Source organism: Canis lupus, chromosome 22, assembly GCF_011100685.1.
Source record: "Canis lupus familiaris isolate Mischka breed German Shepherd chromosome 22, alternate assembly UU_Cfam_GSD_1.0, whole genome shotgun sequence".
Lineage (NCBI taxonomy): Eukaryota > Metazoa > Chordata > Mammalia > Carnivora > Canidae > Canis > Canis lupus.
In genome coordinates, this window is record NC_049243.1 from 60,401,952 (window position 1) to 60,421,107 (window position 19,156).

Consider the following 19,156-nt stretch of genomic DNA (forward strand, 5'->3'; position numbering starts at 1 on the left):
TCATATTTGCTGTGCCTCACAAAACAGCTAAATGGACCACTGACCTACCGTGCACAACGGCCGCTGTTTCTCCATTGAACATAAAATTAGCTCGGACATATTCTTATAGGTGCAGCTGGAATAGAAGAGGCAAGTCTGCATCATACAAGGCACAGAATTAAAGCCAAGAAAATTCCCATCCCATGTTTTACACACCAACACTTTAATGCACATGAATTACCCTATTACATGGTTCCTCACCCTCAGTAACATCCAGTGTGCAAGGTGAATATAAGATAGCCGTGTAGAAACCCCCTGGGCCAGGTCTCATTGTGTGCACACCCACTGCACAGCTTCACACAACGACGTCCGCGTCGTAAGTGTGGTAAGAACACCCAGAGTCAAGGACAGTGGTGGTGTGGCAGCTTTGCTGCGGGCAAGGGCCGGTCATCCCACTACACCAGTCTCTTTCTAAGCTGAAAAACAGAACTGCGGTATTTTAATTTCTGACTCTTGTTGAAGAACTGAAGAGCAGGTCCCGTGACATATGACCTCATCTCACCGTTATCCTGCAGCACTTCCATCAGGAATCACAGATTTGCTCACTGAGCTCTGCTGTGTTATCCTTGGTATCATAAATGGATTGCTTCAGAGTTTGCTCTTTCTAAAACTGGATCTTTATTCTCTCCTGACAATTTTATTTAATAACTAATTCTCTATAGTTAGTAGATTTGCTTTGTTTTTAAAATCAGAAGCTATGGAGAATTCAATATAACAATCTGAAATGCTAATCACATCCACAAATTTATCACACTTAACTTGATCTTTGGTGCACAGGATGGAGGTCAAAGTTCATGTGAACAGCAGGAAAGGAAAGGGAAGCAGGTAAAGAGCCTGGGGAGGGGGAGGTCTGTTTTGCCAGCTTCCTGCTGGGAATTTTGTTCTGCTCACTCGGTTCTAGGATGACCTCCCAGCTCTCTGATTTCAACTGTGCTCCTGGGGTCCTACCTCAGATTTCCAGGTAAAAAGCCCACTGTTTAAGCTCTATTTCCAGAATTCCAAAAGGCATTTTAGTGACAAATAGGATCCACGACCCTCCTGTGTGAAGAAAACCCAAATTCCAATGCTCTGCTCTTAATTCCTGCAGTTTCCTTAAGTCCTCCATCATCACCTCTTCCATCACCTCCCCGACCACCAACCCCACTCACCTCCCCATCAGCTCCCCCATCAGCTCCCCCTCCTCCTCCATTACCTGCTCCACCTCCTCTGCACCTCTCCTACCACCTCTCCCCTTATCTCCCCCACCACCTCCCCTACCCCTCCCCAACTACCTCCTCATCCACCACCTCCACCTCCTCCCCATCACCTCCCCCACTTCCTCCCCCCCCCAGCTCCCATCTTCCCCACCCCACCTCCCCCACCTCCCAAAGTGCTGGGCTCTGAGGCCTTTTTTTCAGTTCTCAGTCTTTCTACATTTCTAAGGTTTTCCTTTGGCATCTTTTAGTCTGGGAATTTGTCTCCATATATTCACCTACAGAATTGTCTTGATTTTATTGGCAATGTTATATACACACAATTCTCTAAAAATTAATTTTAAATTTATTTAATTAACTAGCTAGTTAATTAAGTTAAAGGCAAAAAAACCTGGGACTATATCAAAATAAGAATCTTTTGCACACTGAAGGAAACCATCAACAAGATGAAGAAACAATCTACTGAATAGGAGAAGATATTTGCAAATGAAGTATCGGATAAAGGGTTAGTATCCAAAATATATAAGAACTGATACAACTCAGTACCAAAAAACAAACAAATCCCCCAAATAATCTAATGGAAAAAAGGACAGAAGACCTAAATAGACATTTCTCCAAAAAAGACATCCAGATGGCCCACAGACACATGAAAAGACGCTCAACATCACTGATCAGGAGGAAAATGCAAATTAAAACCATAATGAGAAAATGCAAATTAAAACCATAATGAGATATCGCCTCACACCTGTCAGGAGAACTGGACTCAAGAAGATAAGAAACAACAAGTGTTGGTGAGGATGTGGGATAAAAAAAGGAAGCCTCATGCACTGTTGGTAGAAATACAAACTGACACAAAACAGAGGTGGAAAACAGTATGGAGTGTCCTCAAAAAATTAAAAATAAAATTATTGTATGATCCAGTAAGTCCACTACTGGGTATTTACCCAAAGGAAATGAAATCAGTAATTTGAAAAGATACATGCATCCTTGTGTTACTGCAGCATTATTTACGATAGCCAAGAAATGGAGGCAGCCCAAGTGTCTACTGTTAGGTGAGTGGATAAAGAAGATATGGTATGTATGTATGTGTATATATATTATATATTATAATATTATATATTATAATATTATATATATATATTATATATAAAGAAGATATGTATGTATGTGTATATATATTATATATTATAATTCCACATACATATATATAATGGAATATTACTCAGCCATAAAAAGGGTGAGATCTTGCCATTTATAACAACATGGAGGGACCTAGAGGGTATTATACTAAGTGAATTAAACCAGAGAAAGACAAATATCGTGATTTCATTTACATGTAGAGTCTAAAAAACAAACAAACGAACCAACAAAAACCAGAAACAGACTCATAAGTACAGAGAATAAACTGGCCATTGCAAAGGGGAGGGGGTATGGGCAAACAGGTGATGGAGATTAATGGGTACAAACTTCCAGCTATGAAACAAGTGAGACATGGAGGTGAAAAGTACAGCATATGTACTGTAGAGAATACAGTAGAGAATAATACATAATGTAGAGAATAATACATGATGATGTTGTATGATAACAGAAGGTGACTATACTTATTGTGGTGAGCATTGTATAGTGTATAGAATTGTTGTGCACCTGAAACTAATATTGCATTGTGTATCAACTATACTTAAATAATAAAAAATATTTTTTTGTTTCCAAGATAAAAGTACACTGAAAAATTGAGAAACCAGAAAAAACTACCTAAAGCATAATAATCAGGCATAATTTCACCCATAGGGGTAGCCACCACAAATGGTTCAGTATCTTCACACCTGGTCTTCTGCATGAGGAGGTGTGAACATACACCTAAAACTGTACTACACACTCTTCTGCATCCTCCCATTTCACTCAATATTCTATTTCATGTCTTTCTGTCATCAAATAGGATACAGCCTTACTTTAATGGTAGCATAATATTCTGTCTTAATGGATATATCATAATTTATATTAATTTCCCTCTTCATATTCTTAGACATCCAGTTGTTTTCAAATTTTTCTTTATTGCATATAAGAAACATTAAAACCATTTTAAAATAGCTTTGGACTCAAAGCTCCTGCCCCTGGGCCCTGCCTGGCTTCCTGGTGCCAGGACATTGGTGCCCCTCAGAGCCCACGATGGGCTTCAGATGACCAGGGAGCACAGCCAGGTGATGCAGGGCACCCTGCGGAGCATCCTCCTTGTGCTGGCCTCGTGCTGCCCTCTGCCGGCCAGATAGCTGGATTACTACCTGAGACCTGGGAACTGCCACTGATGAGTTGAATCCTCTGGTTTTACAGAATAAATCTAGTAAGCATCATCTCATTAATAGAATTCTCATAATTCCACAGATAAATCTCTTCTATACTGGCCCACAGTCTTCGCCTTACTGAGAAAAGCTGCTGTTGGAATAGTCCATCTCATTTGCAGCATGCTTGCAAGACTGTTCCACTCCAGCATCTGCAAGAGAAAGCAGGAGGCAACAAACTGCAAAAGTCTTCAGAAAGCCTCACCTCAAGCCCACTACCGGCCACGTGGCTCCAGGCATGCGACTTCTCCCGCTGTCTGCTTCCTCCTTAAAGTAGAAAGAACATCTTTCCCTTGTAAGATTTGGAAAGGTTCCAACCAAGTTAATGGTTAAAAATACCTGGTGAACTTTTGAAAATCATAGCCATAAAAAAGAATCTGGATTGTCTATTAGTAGATTTCAGTGTTTGAATTTTTCAGGATTGCACAAAAAGACCAACAGAGAGACTCATTTCATTACACTGAATCTATTTTAAAATGAAGCCTAATTCAGCATTACATGTGTGTGAAAATTGTATTACTTCATGGATTAAAATTTAATCAAAGATTAATTGAGAAGTAACAAAAGGTCTAAATATATAAAATTATTTCAATAGTAGTAATCCATGAGCAAAGGTCTAGTCCGCAGAGATTCATGACTCAGCAAGCAGAGATAGTTCGTCTACATGACACACAAATCACCCTCTAGAGCAACACTCTCCGCTTGAAATGTGAGTCACCACGGAGATCACATATATAAAGTAAACTTTCTACAACCATGTTTTATACGTGTAACATTCATTAATTAACTAATTAATTAAGATTGTGTTGCTATGCATCTTCCTTTCTGAGAGGGGACATTCCAGCTTCTGAAGACCTAACTTTTATTCCAACTCTGGCCACTGAGCAAACACCTCTCAAATGCTGGTGAGCATGTTTGAGATGGCACGTCCTAACCCAGTGGGTGCACCCTAACCCGGAGTCCTTGTACCAGTAAATTGGTGCTAGCTGGCATTAGGTCCACTTGACCTGCTAACTTGCCTGATCTCCTCCTGGCCACAGTAGAGACACAATTATGTTAGTCCTTACCTTGACTCGCCTGGATCTTGTTGCCCTCCATTCTCACCCATGGGATACGACATGTCCGTACTGAGTTTTTGTTTTTCTAATTAAAAAGTGAATTCATGCCTATTAAAACTTTGAACCTCGCTGAAATGTGAGGCAGACCTTAATTGCATTGATAGAGCCCCCAAAACTAAATTGGCATTGTAATTACAGCTCACAGAAGTGGGCCAGACCCTGCATACTGAACAGAACCAGAGTGACCGCCCGATAAACAGGAGGTTTGAGTGGGATCAAGGAATCTTCTAACAAAATATTCCAAATGCATGAGATACAAGTGCAAATCACTTATCACAACAGGAAGCAGGAAAAACATGTGATTTTTAAAAAGAGAAGATGAGTTTGTCATCCAGCTCTTGGACTGCATCAAATTGAATTCAGCCCAAGCAGGTGTTGAGAACAAAGAACTTTGCATTATTTGTTTTAAGTAGAGACAGGGAGATCACTTGCTAAGCACCATCTCCCACGGGGTTAGCACGGAGGCCTTCACTCAGTGTATTACGAGGTGGCAGGGGGGAGCTTGTCTACATACTGGTGCCTACGTTGTTCAAAAAATGGTGGAGAACCCTACCTGCGGGAGGAGCTCTTAGTATTATAGTGAGCCAAAGACAACTTCAGGATGTCTCGGGGGCTTCTGTGCAGGTCCTCAGTTCCAATCCTGCTCAGACTGGCTCACATAGAAGACAGGTAAGACACGGAGCTGGGCGACTCCTTGGCTGGTGCTGTCCATCCTGCAAAACAAAACACATTCCTTCTCTCCTTCTCTGCTTTTGTCCTTCCTTCTGCGGAGAGCTTTCAGCCTCCAATTTGAGCAGCTTCCTGTTGCATCCTTGCTAACAAACTCACACAAACACCAAAATAAATCAGATAGGAAAATTGTCCAGCAAGGTTTTTAAAGCAATGACAATAAAAATGCCTCAAGAAACAATTGTGAACAGTCTAAACAAATGAAAAAAATAGAAAATCTCAACAAGGAAATAGAAGTTCTAAAAAAGGACCAAGTAGAAATTGTAAGATTGAAAAATACAATAACAGAAATGAAAATAGACTGAATGAGCTCAATAGTGGGACAGTGGCAGTGAATTTGAGGACAGATCAATAGCATTTACCCAATCTGAGTGACAGAGGGAAAAGTGCTGAAGAAGATGAACAGAGCCTCGAGGTCTATGGACAATGACAAATCTCGGACATTCTTCTTGTCTGTGTCCCATAGGGCAGAATAAAGAGCATGAGGGCTAAACACTTAGAACTGAAAACCACCCACATTTGGCCAAAGAAATCAACCTACAGGTTCAAGGAGCTAAGTGAACACCAATCAGGATAAACTTAAAAAAAAATTCCATACCAAGCCACATAAAAATAAAACCTCTTAAGACAAAGACAAAGGAGAAATGATGCATAACCTATTAAAAAAGCCAACACAGAGCAGCAATCAATGTCTTGTCCAAAACCATGGAGGCTTAGAGGAAGGAAGAGCCGAGAGAGAGCAATCCGTCAACCACAAACAGTTGAAGAGAAAACCACAGGCCCAAATGGCGCCACTTAGGCCAAGTCCTGAAGTCAGGACTTAATACCTGATGTGACCACACTTCCAACTCCACCCAGAATGTAGTGTTGGTCAGGAATTCTCGGATGGGTGCCAGCGAATCTGCATGTGGCCTCTCCATCCTCTGAGGAAGAGGAGGTAGCCTGCACTACAAGACCCCTTGTCTTTCCCCCTAGAAAGAGACTGTCCCAGGAATAAGCCTTCTCTTTTGCTAGTAACTTTCTCTCCTCGTCTCCTTTTATAAAGACCTTCCATTTGTACAAGTTCCCAGAGCTCCCCTCTACTTGCTAGATAGAATGCTGCCCTGTTCATGAGACATTTAATAAAGCCAATTAGATCTTCAGATTTCCTTGATTGTTTGTCATTTAACACCTTCCACCTGGCAAAACTATCCTTTGAGAATGAAGGGGAAATGAAAACCTTCTCAAACAAAGAAAAACCCAGGGAGTTTATCCACAGCAGACCCAGCTCAAGGGACGGCTGAAGGAAACTCTGCAAATGGAAAGAAAATGACAAAAGAAGACTGGGAATTTCAGTATGAAAAGCAGAACAGTAATAGTAATAGTGGTGATAGGACTAAATATAATAAACCGTCCTTTATTTTGTAAATGTCTTAAATAATATTTAATGGCTAAAGCTAAAATCATCACACCACCTGATGTGGTATCCAACATATGCAAGAGCAGGACCTAATGGAGATGGTGAAAGAATCTGAATGGAAGCAAGATTCCAGCACTTGACTTGAAGTGGTGAGCTAACGGCAGAAACCAGAGAGAATTTATGCATGTGTCCAAGTACACGTACTCTGTGTTCACACATATACACACTGTATACACAATGTACAATGTATCCACACACATACACACTGTATCCACATACATGCACACTGTCTCCACACACATGTACACTGTATCCACACATGTGTGCATTGTATCTGTATATGTGTACACTGTATCTACACACATGTACACTGTACTACACATACATACCCTATATCTCCACACACATACACTGTATCCACATATGCATACACTATGTCCATAAATATATATATTGTAACACCTAGAGCAAGCACTAAGAAAACCATACAAAATGATACACAAAAAAATGTTAAAAAGAAATTAAAAATAATTTCTAAAAAATATTCAAGTGACCCAACATAAGAAAAGAGAAACAAAGGAACAAGAAACAGAAGGAGCAGACACAAATAATAAAATGGCAAGCCAAAGCCCTAATGTGTCAATAACCTTAAATGTAAGTGTCCTAAATACCAAGTATTAAGATTAAATGCAGAGATTATCAGAATAAATAAAAATGCAATTCAATCACACACTGTAAGAAGTTCAATTCAAGTGTCATTACATAGGTAGATGGAAAGAATAGAATGGAAAATGATATATCATGCAAGCATTAATTTAAAAAAAGCAGGAGATGCTCTATTAGTATCAGATAAAGTAGACTACAGAACAAAGAAGTCACTAAGGATGGGAAGGGACATTACATAACAATAAAAGGATTCATCAACCAAGAATATATGTAATCCTAAATATTCAGACACCAAAAACCTGAGTTTCAGAATATATGAAACAAAAACTGAAAGAGCTAACAATGTAGGTAGGCAAATCCAAAATCGTAGTCGGAGGCTCTAACTCCCTCCACAGTGGACAGACAAGTAGAGGAAAAATCAAGAAGATGTGCGGGAATGAAACAGCCCCACCAACCAACAGACCTGAGCTAGTATTTTTAGACCACTGCAGTCAGCAACAGCAGAACATGCATTCTTTTTAATCAGCACAAGAAACAATCATCCAGGTCACAAATTCAACGGAATTGAAATTGTGGAACATGTTCTCTGACCATAATGGAATCAAACTAGAAATTAATAATAGAAAGACCACAGAAAAATCTCCAACATATGGAAACTAGACAATGCACTTGTAAATAACCCGTGAGCCAAAGAGGCAGTTGCAAAAGTAATTTTGAAAATACATAAAGCTGTATGAAAATGAATGTGCAGCATATCAAAGCTTGTGGAATGCAGCTAGAAAAGTGCTGACAGGGAAGCGGAGAGCTCTGAATGCTTACATCAGACCAGAAGAGAAGTTTCAAATCAATGATGTATGTTCCCAATTCAAAAAGCTAGAAAAATAGGGCCAAAATAAATCCAAAGCAAAAAAATGAAGAAAATAATCATGATAAAGGCAGAAATCAATACAACTGAAAGCAGAAGAAACATAGGGAACATCAGTGAAATGCAAAGTTGATTAGTTCTTTAAAAAAATCAACAAAATTGATAAACTTCTGAAAAGGCTGAGAAAGATAAAATACACAACTCACCAGTATCAGGTCTGAAACCAGTAAAAACTATAGCTACAGATCCTACAGTCATCAAAGGATAACCAAGGAATGCTATGAACAGCTTACACTCTTACATATCAAAACTTGAAAGGAGAGGAGGCCTGGGTGGTGGCTCAGTGGTTGAGCGTTTGCCTTTGGCTCAGGGCGTGATCCTGGGGTCCCGGGATCGAGTCCCACATCGGGTTCTCCGCAGGGAGTCTGCTTCTCCCTCTGCCTATGTCTCTGCCTCTCTCTGTGTGTGTCTCTCATGAATCAATACATAAAATCTTAAAAAAAAAAAAAACTTAAAAACTTGGAAGGGTCCAATTCCTTGAAAACCACAAACTACTAAAATTCAGCCAAAATGAAATAGATAACCTGAATAAGTATATAACCTCTAAAAAAATTCCACTTACCACTAAAGTTTCCAAAAAAGAAATATCCAGACCCAGAAGACTTCACTGAAAAATCTCACCGTTTAAAGAAAATTACAAAATTATTTCTATAAAGAGAAGGGAAGATTTTGTGAGCCCAGTGTAACCAAATAATACTCAAAATGTATAAAGATCTTGTGCAGGGAATCATCATTATATAACTTAAAAATAGGCAAAGGACTTGAATAGACATTTTCTCACAGAGGACACACAGATGAACAACAGGTACATGACAGGGTGTTCAACATCACTCATCGTTGGGGAAATGCAAATGGAAACCACAAGGAGGTATCACTTTACCCCTTTTGAATGACTATCATATATTTTTTAAGATTTTATTTATTTATTCATGAAAGACACAGAGAGACAGAGAGAAACAGAGAGAGAGAGAGGCAGAGACATGGGCAGAGGGAGAGGCAGGCTCCATGCAGGGAACCTGATGCAGGACTCGAACCCAGGACTCCAGGACCATGACCTGAGCCAAAGGCAGACACTCCACCACTGAGCCACCCAGGAGTCCCCGAATGACTATTATAAAAAAGACAAGAGGTAACGAGCGTTGGTGATGATGTGGAGAAAGGGGAGCCCTCATGCACTGTTGGTGGGAATGCATGCTGGTCCAGTTACTGTGAAAAACAGTATGGAGCGTCCTCAAAATTCAAAATAAAACTACAATATAATTCAGAAATCCCACTTCTGGGTATATATCCAATGGAAACAAAATCATTCTCTCAAAGAGATGGCTGCACCCCAAGTTCACTGCAACATCGTTCACAATGGCCAAGCCATGGAAACAACCTCAGGTCCCCATCCATGGATGAACCCACAAAAATGATGTGCTGTACATATGGAATGTTATTCAGTGATGAGAAAGAAGGAAACCCTGCCCTTTGCAACATGAATGAACCCGGAGGTCATTCATGCTAAGTGAAATGAGTCAGACAGAGGATAAGCATTGCATATGGCAATGACCTCACTTATTTGTGGAATCTAAAAAAGTCAAACTTCTAGAAATAGAGTAGATTAGTGGTTATTGCGGGGCTGGGGGTGTCAGGGAAATGGGGAGATGGTCAAAGGATACAAACGTTCACTTACAAAATAAGTAAATTCTGGAGATCTAATGTACAGCAAGGTGATCACAGTAAACAATACCATATTGAGTACTTGAAACCCTGTTAAGACAGTAGATCTTCAGTTCTTGCCACACACACAAAAATACAGTAACTGTGCGAGGTGGTGGGTGTGCTAACCTTAATGTGGTGTTTCACAAGGTTTATCAGGTCCTCACATTGTACATCTGAAACACACAGGTGTTATTTATCAAATATAATAGTGGAAATAATAAAGGATGCACATAAATAGGCAAAATGCATCCTTCGGATTTATTTTTATTATTTAGAATCCTACCATCTCTTAACACAGTTACATGCTCTTTTCTATATGTAAAAAATGCAACAAGATATTTCAAGCAAAAGGAAAATGTCTTTTACTTTAGGTTAGATGAGAAATACCTTGTCAGGAAATGTGTGTCCTATCCACCTCACGTTCCTCTTACCATCTAGTTGAGATGAACAGAAAATGGTCTTCTGATAGTAAATCAATATCAAAGCAGGATAGAAAGAGTGTTTTATATCAGGTTTCCGTAATGCCAATGTCGACAATGCGATAATTCTTAAAAACAATGCTGCAGTCTCTGCCAACAATAGACTCAAAAGTGCAATTTTGGCAAAATAAATAAAATGATGGTTTAAAAAAATGCTTTTCTTCTGCAATGATCTCATAGGTCACAACATTGAAATCAAGGACGCGTTTCTTGTAGCATCTATGGGAGACAGTGAAAAAGAGAAGTCATGTCACATGATTAAATACGGTAGGAGGAGGTGAGGGGCACCTGGAGGGCTCCATCAGTGAAGTGTCTGCCTTGGGCTCAGGTCATGATCCCAGGATCCTGGGGTCAAATTCTGCATCAGGCTCCTTGCTCAGCAGGAAGTCTGCTTCTCCCTCTGCCTCTGCCCCTCCCGACCACTCATGTGCGCACATGCACTCTCACTCTCTCTCTCTCTCTGTCAAATAATAAATAAAATCTTTTTTAAAAAAGTACCAGAGATGGAGGTGAAGGTGACGGACAGGGGAGCACAGTTTACTGTGTACCTGCTACACGCACATAAACCATCCTCACAGCAATCCCTGGGAACGGACCAGCTCACACCTTAATCCTTGCTTCTCAATCCCAACTTGAAAAGGTCTCTCAAATACCATCAGGATCTCCAGGGCTTGGGCCCAGGCCAGGTATCTTTACACTCTCCCCAAGTGATGTTGATCTGCAGTCAAGCCTTAACCCTGGGGATAGCACAAAGGGGCACCGCGCCCCGCCCTCCATCCCCATCCCAACCCCGGCTTGGAGTTCTGGCTGCTTTTCTCCTTCATGGGGCTTTGCACTCACCTGACTCTTGGTTATCATTCTGCTCTCTGACCCCTGACTCGTGTTGCTGAAGAGGAACCTGCACGCTTCTTGTCTACATGAACCTGCTGCCCAGTGTCCCTAGATGTCACCTACCGCCCTGGAGCCCTGGAGCTCTCCCACCTCCCTCCATGGCCCTGGCTCAGGGTGTCCCTTCAGATCCCTCGGAGACCCACTACTCTCCCCCTGATGGTCGTGAAGCAAATCTCAAATACCTTCCCATAGCATCCTCGATGTTCGGGTGGATTGTTGCTATTGGACTGGGCAAACACATGCAAAATGCAACTAAAATGATAGCTAGTGTGCTGCTTTTTTTTTTTAATTTGGCACTCTTTGATTATGGTGGACAACCCCATGGAAACTGGGGATAGAAGTAGCCGCCCTGTCTACCTTGTGGGTGATGACGAGCACATGACATGGTCCCTCCTGTGTGCACAGAATGTCTTCGCAAGCAGGAAGATGCTGGACCCTTGAGCCCTGGCACTTGCTGCAATGCACGCACGAGCCTCAGAAGGGAGCGGCGGGTGTCGCCAAGGGAGGCGACATCCCTCCAGGCAGCCACCCTGCTGGCGAGCTCCTGGCTGCCCGGCTGGAAGCCCGTGTTCCTGTCTGTGCAGCCCCGGCCCTCCCCGCACTGACCCAAGGCCGCTTGGAAAACACTCTTGGCATGCTGCCAGGAGCGACGTTTCGCGAGTGTTCCCTTCACTGGCTCCTTCCCCGTCAGCCTGCGGAAGGGCTCTCAGGGCTCTCGGCGCCTAGGGAGGGAGCCCTCTGCACGCCTCGCCCCGCCGGCCCCCTGCTCCCGGGCCAGGCCGTCAGCCTTCACCGGGGTCCTGGGGCAGAGGCCACGTTTCATTAAGACCTTTGGCCCCGCAGGGTACATCGCCATTCAACAAGCGTCCGCTACGAATAAGTAAATGAGCACTGATTCCGTATGATTCCAAAGGCACTTAGGGGAGAGACCGGCCGTGAGTCGTAAACATTCAGAGGGGCCGAGTAGGAGGCGGCTGTGAGCGTCTTGCCAAGAGGAGGTACCTGCACCCCTGACCCAGCCCTCATGACATAACCTGGGTGACGCGAGACATTCATTTGTGTGGCCTGACACCAAGAACGGGGACGTCACCTCTTCATGTGGACGAGGACTTACACGCAGCGCCCTGGCTGGGGAGGCCGGCTCTGCGGCAGGTCCCCGGGTCGCCAGCCACCAGCCCCGCCGCCTTCTCTGACCACGATCCCAGATACCTCGTGGGAGGTGCACTTGTCCACTCTACTTCTTGTCTTCAGGTTTTACAGGCCTTAAAGCTTCCTTATTCCTAGAGCAATAACGCCGTCTTTCTGCTCTACTTTTGTCCAGAAGCGGCACCTGTGACGTGTCTTCCGTCTGTGCTTCCCTGGCACCCTCTGTGCCTGCAACCGCGCCTCGAATTTCTGGAGGGGCCTGACCCAATGTGTCCCAGAGTGTGTTCAGTGTCTCTTTCACCTTCCAACAGCTTTTGGACGACCTGAGTGTCCTGCTGTGGTGAGTTACTCCAAAACTGTGGGTTTACAAGAGACCAAATCCAGTGTATTTTCTATCATCTGAATTACCTCCAACCACACGTGCAAACAGATCACATTCGAGACCCGGCAAAGCCCACCTGGACTTCTCAATTCTCCACGATGCATTCTGAGTCAAACCTTCCTTGTTGCAGGCGGTGGCAAAGCTGCAGGATCACAGGGCAAGGAGGCATGTCGACAGCCGCTCTGATGCATTTCCTTCCCTTCGGAGGAACTATTTCCCCAGCCCAGACAGGGCGCAGTAACCTGCCTTCCAAGTCCTTCAGAGCAGGTGACCCTGAGTCTCTCTCCTGCCTTTGGTTCTTACTGGAACTGCCCCTTCATGACACCTGCATCCAGCAGGCCTGTCTTGAAGAAGCGTTTCTCCCTGTTGTAACCTGAATCCGCACATCTATCCTCTCGTCCTCTGCTAAGTCAGGGTGCCGTCTCCACGTGAGGGGGCTGCACAAGACCAGCAGCGTGAGATTCCAGCCCCGCTGTCGGTCTTTGTTGGCAGGTGCACAGAACTGAGTGCTCCTCCTGGGTGCCCTGAGATCCAGGCAGAAACAGGGAGCTGGTGCCCACACCTCACCGCAGGATCTTTGTTGACCCTTCCTGAGCCTGACACCCCACACCTGCCCAGGAAGGCTGCAGACCCCCATGTCCCTCAAGGCCTGCTAGCTGCCTTCTCCAGACACAGACATCCCAGGTCCACACCTTCCACCCTGCAGATCTGCCGTTGAGAGGCCTCCTCTCACCACAAGTAGACAAGAACCATCTCAGGGCAGGACGGTGCTGGATATTGGGGAGACCCCTGGGAAACGTGACTCAGCTAGTTCACCCCCAACACAATGCTTGGCATTCTGCTGCTGTTGCAAACTCTCTACCCACAGTGTCCCTGTGAGGATGTGAACCCGGGAACCGAACAGTTAGCCAGTAATCACTAGGTGGTGTAGACATCATGAGGAAGCTCTCGTGGTGCTGAGCGTAGAAGCATTCCCTCAGAACTCTTGGTGTTTTCTGGTCCTCCCTCTTAGGAGATGCACCCAGAGCTGTCCCCAGGGCTGGAACTGGCCTTAGGGACAGGAGACCGAATGGCATGTCCCTGGACAAACCCACACCCGGTCCCTCTTGGTCTGTGGTCCCCCAGGCAGCATGGTAAAGAGTGGGTAAAGGGTTGGAAGCCAGGCCTATGGTCCTCTGAAGTCTGAGTAACTTACCTTTTGGGACATGAGTGTCTTTGCTTCTTAAGTTTGATGTCACAAGGTTGTGACAAATTAAAATGTCGCTTCCAAATATCCCTTTGGATGCTGCTTAGCATCTTCTGGGTGTGGCCACATTAGGCTGGAAACTGTCCTTCTGGGCATGTCTGCACTGTCCAGTTTCCAATTTCCTAAACCTTCGGAGGTTTTGGTTATTGGACGGGTTGCTTTATAGCATAGCCAAGATTAACAATAAAATGAAGATGGTTTTCTGTTATATCCACATTTTTATGAGAGTCACTTAAAGGAATGTCTTTGCATCTGTGATTCTGTATGCTTTATGGCTACAAGAAGAATAAAGATCCTCATATTATGGGCAGCCCCAGTGGTGCAGCAGTTTAGCGCCACCTGCAGCTCAGGGTGTGATCCTGGAGACCCGGGATGGAGTCCCACGTCGGGCTCCCTGCATGGAGCCTGCTTCTCCCTCTGCTTCTCCCTCTGCCTGTGTCTCTGCCTCTCTCTCTCTCTGTGTCTCTCATGAATAAATAAATAAAATCTTGAAAAAAAGAAAGATCCTCATATTAGGGAACACACAGGCGGTCATAGCAGTGAGGCACGTCCTATGTGCCAAGCACAGTTCTAGATGTTTCACATAATTAACTTACTTAATTCTCACAACAATACTATAAGGTGGGGACTATTATTATCCTCACCTGAAAGATGAGGAAGCTAAGAAAGAGAAGCTGAGCGCCCAAGATCAGATGACTGGGGACGTTCTGACCTGGGGAAGGCTGGCTCAGCTTCCGTGAGGTAACCAGTGCCTTCCTGCTTAGAAATTACTGATCTTTCTCAAACTATGGGTCCATTCCTAATAAAGTTCTCTAAATCTTTTTTTTTCCCTTAAGATCTTATTTTTAAGCCACCTCTACATCCTGTATGGAGCTCGAACTCATAACCCTGAGATCAAGAGTCGCATGGTCCACTAACTGAGCCAGCCAGGTGTCCCTCTAAACCCTTTTTGAACATGAATGTTCTAGATAGATAGATGATAAATAGCTCCAGTAGATGAGACATTGTGTTGAATTTTTCATGGCTCAAGTTCTATTACATAGTGTTGTGATCTTTTCCGTGTGAATCTGGAAGCATTCAGCACACTGAAGACCATCTGAACAGCTGCCTCAGACAGGACCACTGCCTGAGTGCCATCCCGCCTGCACCAGCGACCTGCTGCTGATCACTCAGATGGCAGGCGTGTCCTCGAGGCAGTGGCGCCTGCTCACATGCACCAAGCGTGACTTTCCATCTAAATTCACGTCCTAAATTCAGAGCCATGATGACCCCACTCTCATCGTGTTCATAAAACCTTCATCAAGTTACAAAGTCAAGAGTTGTTTTTGCAGTGAAAAGACCATTTCCTATAGTGAGACTTTGGCATGTTGGATTGTTGAACCGCTGAAGACTTTGATCAGAGGCTATGAACACAGTGCTGCAGGGCAGAATTCCTCCCTAGACATTGAGGGATCATGAACAGAGAGAAATAAAACTAGACACGTCAATCAGAGAAACTCTACCAAGGCCGAATGACTGGGAGGTTCAAGACGGGAGATGAGACGTCACAGGAATTTGACAGAGAATTGGCTCACATTATGTCACAAATAGTTAGACAGGAACAGCAAAAATTTAAAACAATGCATCTTAGAGTTTGTAACATGGATTCTGAGGTAGGCATCGTATGTGGATTTTTTTCTTAGTGACATTCGTAAGAGCAGTTTTTATTTTATATTTTTAAATATTTTATTTATTTATTAGAGAGAGAGAGAATGAGCAGGGGGAGAGGCAGAGGGAGAGAGAAAGGGAGAAGCAGACTCTCCGCTGAGCAGGGAGCCCCAAAGGGCACTCGATCCTAGGACCCCAGGGTCATGACCTAAGCTGAAGGCAGATGCTTCACTGACTGAGCCACCCAGATGCCCCCAAAGCAGTTATTTTTATTTCTCAGCATTGTGCTTTGATGGTACATTATTATATGTACCATCTCATCTAAATAACGAATCAGTGGTTAAATGGACTTGTTAGGGAAAAGAGAAATATAATAATGATGACTCGAATGATGGTGTATCATGCTCACAATCAGAAGACTTAGTTAGGCCAGCACAGCACAAGACATGCAGATTTACCAGTATTTTAGATAAACTAAAACAGCTCCTCTATTATGAAGAAACGTTGTTCATTCATATTTTATTGATTCTCTAGTTTTGTCTTATTTAATTTGCTGTACATGTAAGGAGATCATACATAATTTTACACTCATGCATACTGAAATCATAGCATATTCTACAAATGCTTTGTTCAAACTGTGGAGTCACCATATTCTTTTCTTTCCAAGGAGGTTCATAGATTCTCAAGTTTGAGAAACACTAACATGAAATAGTTTACATTTATTTCGTATCTTATATGATTCTTGTATTTATATTGTATTTTATATTAAATATAAATGTGTGAAGTTTTGGTGCTACTCTGCCTTTGGGGATTAACAAACTTCACATTTTTTATTGCTGAATGTATTAAGTGATACTTACTTTGCTTCAAAAGTTCTGTCTGCCACTGCTTGGGGTGACTAGGGCAACCCACATGCTAACATTGAGTCCACACATGGATGATGCTGGGGCAGCATCAAGGGTCACAGGGAGCTTGTGATAGGTGTTGGAGGGCTCCAGGGTCATGTGAGCTCCAGTGTGTGTACAAATGCGTGTGTGTTCCTGAATCATTCACACTGAATATAGCAACTTACGGCTGTCAGTCGTCTCTGCAGTCTTCCTATCCTCAATTAGGTAAACAAGAATTTGCTTTAATCTGCTACTCACATTACAGTTTCCTAAGATATATCTTTTCTTTTGTTTATTTTCAAACTGACAAGTAACATTTTTTTTCCTCCACCAGGCTTTTCGTGAAAATCTCTTTATGCTTGAAAATATTAGTTGCCTCCTGGGCTTTTTCTAGCCTTATCATTTATTTCTCAAGTTTGGCAACCAAAGGAATATATACATATCCAGGTACAGAAATTGGTAGGAAGATACTTTCTGCTCTGTTTCCAATATCCTTGGTGATGATGCACAGCAATATTTTGTTGACATTTTTGTCGACCACAGCAGTACATTGGGTTTCAATTTCATCTGCCTGGGCCAGAATACTTCACTTGAATGCTTTACTTAACCTCAAACCCCCCCCACCCAGTCTACAAATAAGCCTCGTCATCTCCTCACCTGCCTTCCTGGCTTTGTACCTTTGTCCTTCCCATCACTCAGCAGCATGGAAATCCTGGCAGCACTGTGACTCCTCCTTACCCACTCTGGATCACCAGATTCATCCTGGTCTTCCCAACTTCCTTCCAAACTCACTCTTTCCTTTTCACTTCCCTGTGGCACCTCTGGTGCATCCGTCTGTTCATTCAAAGATGCATTTGGTGCCTGTATATGCCGGGTGCTGTGCTGGTCCCAGGAACCCAAAGGGAAGTGAACCACAGTGTCTGCTCCCGGCAGGCAAGAGGACGGCTAGCCACGAAGAAACTGGAAAACGGACAGATCACGTGTGTGGGGAGTGTCCCACCCTGGGCTTCTCCAAATACTGCTTCCAGGAAAGTTGAGGATGCAGTGATAAGGGAGGAAGCAGTGATGATGGGCAGGATGCAGTGATGAGGAGGATGCAGTGACAGAGAGGATGTAATGATGGGGAAGATGCAGTGATGAGGTGGATGCAGTGATGAGGAGGATGCAGTGATGGAGAGGAATCAGTGACAGGGGACAAAGCAGTGATGGGGAGGATGCAGTGACAGGGAGGATGCAGTGATGGGGAAGAAGGTAGAAAGGACAGGATGTGCACAGACAGAGGACTCTGCCCTCTGACCTCATCTCAGAACTGGGGACTTAAGCTCCCACTGGACCAGGTCGACATACAGAGCTGCTGAGCCATCACTCTCGGAGTTTGGTGCCTGAATGTGCAAGTGCTCCATGCCTGTTAGTGGCTCTTATTCAGAGAGCACACTAGGAAAATGCGATATAAAATCAGGGAAAGTCTCACAGAGATGAAGACATTGAAGGGGCACCCAGGTGGCTCAGTCAGTTAGGCATTCGACTGTTGATCTCAGCTCAGGTCTCAATCTCAGCCTGGTGAGTTCCAGCCCCAGGCCAGACTCCACGCTCGGCACGGAGCCTACTTAAAAACAACAGCACTGCAATCATGATGTAGCGCTCGCGGCGAGGGTCTGATGAGTACACAGCCTGAGGTTTATCCTCTTATGCAACAGGAAGCAGCACTTTCTTCAGGCCTGCTGTGTTCTGCAGACTTTGCTGGATGCTTTACAGTTACTCCTAATTCCCAGACCAACTGTGAGGTGGCCACTGAGGCCCCACTTGGATATGAAGAAATCAGAGCTCAGGGTGACAGGAGATGGCTGAGGTGTGATCCCAGGAGTTCAGCTCACTCCACCCCAGGTGAGAACAGAAGTCAGGTCACACTGCATGCTCCTGCCTCCTCCTGGCATCGCTGGGGTATGTGTCACCATGGGCTCCTTTGTCCAGACGATTTATGAAACTATTACATGCAACTTGCTAGGAACGTGTCCCAGCAGAGATTTTTGGGAAGGTCAGAACTATGGCTCAGTCAGAAACGGATCAGACCACTCTGGGAATGGCCTGAAATTAAATCAACCTCCCCAAAAGGGTAGAAGAGGCAGCTGGGGGAGATTCCAGCAAGGGCAGGGGAAGTCTGCCCAGGCATGAGGGGAGGCAGGTGGCAGGGGGAGAGCATGGCTTTGGGGCCACCTAGATGCAGCCAGAGCCGCGAGTCCTGGGTGCAGTCAGAGGTGACTCCACACATATGGAAGACACCTGGATGGGTGGAGTTTCGGGGTCCCTAGCATCACCCACATCCCAGGCCTGGACCCTGTGCCCTCATGCCAGGACCCTGCTTTTCCTCC

General features: G+C 44.1%; 1 long non-coding RNA gene across 1 annotated transcript in view; it reads left to right on the forward strand.

The window, feature by feature from the left end:
* The window catches only part of LOC111091724, a 34,944-nt gene extending 28,038 nt beyond the window's left edge, over positions 1 to 6,906 (forward strand). The window contains exon 3 of the long non-coding RNA XR_005376623.1: positions 3,612 to 6,906. This is a non-coding gene — a long non-coding RNA (uncharacterized LOC111091724). The remainder of the gene's footprint in view (positions 1 to 3,611) is intronic.
* Positions 6,907 to 19,156: the final 12,250 nt, after the last annotated feature.